We start from the raw sequence: 5504 nt of genomic DNA, 5'->3' as shown, positions 1-5504 counted from the left end.
TTTTTTTTCACTTCATCTCAACTTGACGTTCTAAGATCATCCTCCCCATTTTCACATTACTTCTTATTCTTACTATTTTTAGAGTCTCAGAATCCATTTTAAAAATCTCTCTACATATCCAAGCTGGCCACTCATCGGTAGCATTTGTTTCAGTACATTGAAATTGTTAGTTTCCTTTCCTGATTCAAATTATAGATGGTTTCTGACAAATGTGGTTCAACTTACAGTTTTTGGACCATATGATGGTGAAAATTCACACACATTTGGTAGAAGTTGTACATGGAGCACTTAATTTGGATCTTCTGGATATAATCCTGTACTGTTATGCTGGACAATGGTAGTGACACAGCTCACAGTCAGCCATGTGATCAAAAAGAAGCAACAGACCCTACAATGTTCTGAGCTGCTAACCTAGGATGGGTGGTAAGTAAAGTGCAATAAATGCATCATCTACTTAAAATATTTTCAACTTATGATGAGTTTATTTGAACATTGCAAGTCAAAGAGCATTTATAGACTGAGAGCCTTGAAAGGAAAACTTGAGTAGTGCTTGTATTTCTGGGAGCTAGTACATCTTTTATCATTGGAAGTGTGCAACAAGCATTTGTCAATGTGTGAATGAATGCCAGGCATATTTCATACATAATCATTGCTTTGTAAGGTGAAGTTGAAAGTTGTGATACTTTCTTATTGTGGTTTTTGTTCCCAGGTCTTGGCCTAGAGCTCCTACAGCCCTTTTAATTTCTTGCTAAGTGCATCTTTGGTTCATATATTTGGTCTCTGCTTCTTGTTCTGAGTCAGAGCTCCTAAATCCCTTGGCATTCCCTAGAAGCTTGCAACTTTCAGATACCACTCCCATCCTACAGGAAGGGATAAGGGGCTGGTGTTTGAGTTGATAATTGGTCATGTGTACATGATGGAGTCTTCATAGAAATCCCTCAAGTGCAGGTTTAGAGACTTCCTGGATTGTAGACATAGTCACATGGCAAGAAGGTAGGGTACCCCATCTCCATGACAACATAAGCTTATATGTTCAGTACCCTTCTAGATTGCCCTCTTTGTACCTCTTCAGCTGTCTCTTCATTTGTATACTTTATCATATTCATTATAACAAAACAGAAATTATAACTGGTGCCCTTATTTCTATGTACTATAATAGCAAATTATGGAATCTGTGGGAACCCCTGATATAAGTTGGACAGAATTGTAGCTAACTCGGACACCTACTACTTGTGATTGACATCTGAGATGGGGGCAGTTCGGATTAAGCCCTTAAACCTGTAGGTTCTACACTAACTTTAGGTAGTTAGTGCCAAAACTTAGTTGTAGGACACCCAGTTGGTACCCAAAGAGTTGGAAAATTAATTGCTGTGGGGAAATTTTCAACAAAGTTTGTTTCATAAGTGAACTGTAGTAGAAAAAATAGGTTTTTAGTGAGAACTTGTTCTAAAATGAACAAGTTTGTCAGAATAAATCACGTGGGGTTCATGCTGGGAGAACATTCTCAATGCTTGTTTGTTTTCTAGCTTGCTTACTTGTGTTTTTGGTATGTGTATCTCTGCATATGTTACATGCAGAGACACTGACTGTCTCTCTACTAGACTAAATTTTCAAGGAATTTTGCATAAAAAGTCTTAAATAATAGAAATAATGTTTCTCTTTACAGAAAATGGCAGTTTTATTGCCTGACTAAAAAAAAAAAACAATGTCCTCCTCTACAGCCAAGGTCATTTATGGACAATGACTCACTGAGCTCTCTAAAGATTGGAGTTCTTTAAGCTCAGGATGCCACTCTTATAGTATAGCATGTATGGGTGTCACTTGGACCTCTCTGTTAGGCTGTTGAGAACTAAGACTCAGGAAAATAGTAAAAATGCCAATGTTTTGGCTACTCTTGTTATGATGAGGAATAAATTGTGCTTTGTCTTTAACTATACATCTGTTATTTAAGTACTGATTTGTGGACCAAAAGGCTGCAGCCAAATTTTAACTTTATGCAATCTATCAAAGTTATCATGTAATGGTGACTGACATTTGGATCACATAGTTAGGGGCCTGGTATTATTTAACTAAACTGTAGGATCTGAAGTATTTGGATATCTAAATCGGACAAGTATTGCCTATAGCAAATCCAAGAAATTCCACAGACTCATACACAAATAGTAAGTGATTATTCCACAAAGGTTAGAATTTAATCTGCACAACTAACTTGGCAAGACGAGATGCTCAAGTTGTCCTTAGAATGTCTACACAAGGACCCCTCCGTCTCACCAATGAGGAAAGGTAGCTTGGTGTAATGACCAAGATTATTAAATACAACACCTTAATTTGGATCTTCTGGATATAATCCTGTACTGTTATGCTGGACAATGGTAGTGACACAGCTGTGACACACAGAAAGAACAACACCTAAGGGGTAGGAAATTATCAGCTTCATGTCTGCTACTGAAAGGATTGTGGTGGAAGTATGAGGGTTCATTTGAGGTACATCTCTGGTGGGGACTATGACCTGAAGAAGACCCAAGAAAACAACTAGGCCTGAACCACTACCTGTAATTTGAGTTAGTGTGCATTACATTCACTAACCAAGCAGACTTCCTGGGCAGCTGTCTGTTAAGTTTGTTGCTGAGAAAATCATTGTATACTGCCCAGCAACAGACAGGATGTGCCCATTCCATCTACACAGAGAGTTGCACAGAAACGTTGCTGAAAGAGTCACTGAAGAAATTATGTAGGACAGGGTATTTGTGCACTTATTTGGCCAATATTTTTAGCCTATGTGATGTTTAACAAACCTCACACAGAAATGATTGGACTTTTATTCCACAAATTATTACCCAGAGCCTGCACTATATAAGCAAGATCCTAGGGTTGGGAGGTAAAGGTGACAGACTTCTTGGGAAGGTGGTCATCAAAGGGCTAATGACTCAACCAATCATGTCATAAGTGCCACAGAGGAGATTGATGGGATGGCACAACAATGTGGAAAGGAGAGTGACATTTGAGCTTCTTTGAGAGTGACATTTGAGCTGAATTTGGAATGAAATGGAGGTTGGCTTTCCCAGCGGCCTGATATGTTGCCCCAAGTTCTGAAGTTTTGTAACATTTACGTAGGAAACTATTACTTTTCCTGTATTTTTTCTGGGCTAAACAAAAATTCCTCCTCTAAATTTTACACATTTACATCATTTTTTGAAAGCTAAATTTTTAAGACCAGCATGACATGTTCATCATTTGTCAGGTTACCCACCTCTTTTTCTCTCTGCAGGGACCTGCCCTAAGGACCTACCTTCCTTGATCTACTCTCTGGCTTTCATGCTGTCCTCCTCCTTTTCTGGACTCTGGCCTTGATTGTTCCATAGATTTCTGACATACTCTTGATAATCTGGCTACAAACTTGGCTCCCGCCACCCACAGCTCTGCCTCTCTGTTCCCTTGCCTAGCTCTGCTACTCTGAGCCTGCTTTCACAGGCATAGCTGCCTCTGACTGATCACAGCTGCACTGGGAGAACCCGATTTTGTTAAATATATACAATTAGAACTCCAAGATGCTTTACCAGAATGAAATGAAAATATAAAGTCCACAAAGACAAAGCCATCCTAGGCAGTACTCCTGATACAATCATTAAGAATTGATCAATAAAGGGGCTGGGAAAATGGCTTAGCAGTTAAGGCATTTGCCTGTGAAGGATACCGGTTCGATTTCCCAGGATCCACATAAGCCAGATGCACAAGGGGGTGCATGCATTGGGAGTTCATTTGCAGTGGCTGGAGACACTGGCATGCCCATTGTCTCTTTCTTTCTGCCTCTTCCTCTGTTGCACGTGCTCTCTCTCTCTCTTAAATAAATAAATAAAAATATTAAGAATGGATCAATAAACACCCTAGCTCCCTTGCTGCTTGGCAGAAAGCATGAACATAGCTCTGAGATGTATGCTCTTCAGTTTGTCAAGGTCTCCAGTGGGTCTGAGTCCCAAGTGTCCACAGGGACAACTTATTTGATAGCATACCCTATATTGCTAGGTTTACCTTTGTCTCTGAATTCCATGCTCTCTGCCAGTGTTTTCTGGGATTATCTGCCAGATACTTAAATGCAAATCCTTTCCCAGGATCAGCTTCTGAGAGAACAGACTTGGTTAGCTGCCTATGAGTAAGTGCCACTTTTTTAGCAATGTGTTAAATATTTGACATGCTTCATCTCATTTAATCTCAATCTAACTTTAAGAGGTATTTACTGAATTTTCCCATATTTTACGGATAAGCAAGTGAGGTCCCAATAAGTAACTGGCCCAAGAAAACACAGTAAGTGAATAGTGGAGCCAGGATTCCAAACAAGACAATCTGATTTTAACACAGCATCCTTAACACCAAACTAAAATTGTAAGTTTTAAAAAATATTTTATTTATTATTTGACAGAGAAAGAGGGATAGGGAGAAGGAGAGAGAGAGGGAGAGACAGAAAGAGAATGAATGGGTGCACCAGGGCCTCCAGCCATTGCAAATGAACTCCAGACGCATGCACCTCCTTGTGATATGGCTTGGGTCCTGGGGGAATGAGCCTGGGTTCTTTTGCTTTGTAGGCAAATGCCTTAACCGCTAAGTTATGCCTTCAGTACTAAAATTGTAAGTTTTAAAAGCATAGCTTTCTCAGCAACCAAGTAGCTACATTAATTGAAATTGATCTCATCAAGTATCACCAGCAATGGTCACCTACATCCACAGATACTTTCAGGATGATTTGTCATCAGTGTGTTACATCTAAGGATGATTCTACTTATGGACCACATGGGCTCAATAGTACCTTAAGATATAATTCAATTGCTTGTGCATAAAAAAATTAGGGAAGTTACTACCCTAATGGGAAGGGGTATAGCTAAGCACACTACAACCCAAGTTTTATCCCCAGTTTAATAAAATCTGAATAGAGTCCAAATGAGTGAAGATTGGCTGTATTTAGAAATTTGTGAAATTTGACAAGTATACAAGTAACAATGCATGTGTAAATCTTACTCCCGTTTTCAAGATGGGGTCAATGAGAGGTGGTTGACAGAAAGGGGATTTTTTTTTCCCTCTGACAAGTGTAAAATAAAGAACAAGCAGTGGGAGCTAAAACTCCAAAAGACAACTGAAGATGTTCTAAATTGTAACTCCCAGGGTTTTAAGTGTTGAGATGAGTTTTCTTCATATGAAACAAAAGGAAAATCAGTTGATGAGACTGAAGGTGAAGTGTTATGAATCTGCAGAGAAAGCAAGCTGACAGCTTGATTGGCATATTGAAGGAGAGGAGGAGAATGAATGGATCTTACAGTTGCCTTTTTAACCTTAGAAATGAACAAGAGTGAAGAAAAAAGAAATAAAAGATTAAGAAATTTGGACCCTTATTTCTGGAAATGGATGAGATATAATTATGGGGATAGAAACCCATATGTCTGAGGCACCTTAGTTATCAATTAAGACATAGATACTGTAGGTACTTGCCTGGACCTAACTGAAGTACAAACAAC

Source organism: Jaculus jaculus, chromosome X, assembly GCF_020740685.1.
Source record: "Jaculus jaculus isolate mJacJac1 chromosome X, mJacJac1.mat.Y.cur, whole genome shotgun sequence".
Taxonomy (NCBI): Eukaryota; Metazoa; Chordata; class Mammalia; order Rodentia; family Dipodidae; genus Jaculus; species Jaculus jaculus.
This window is presented reverse-complemented; position numbering follows the sequence as displayed.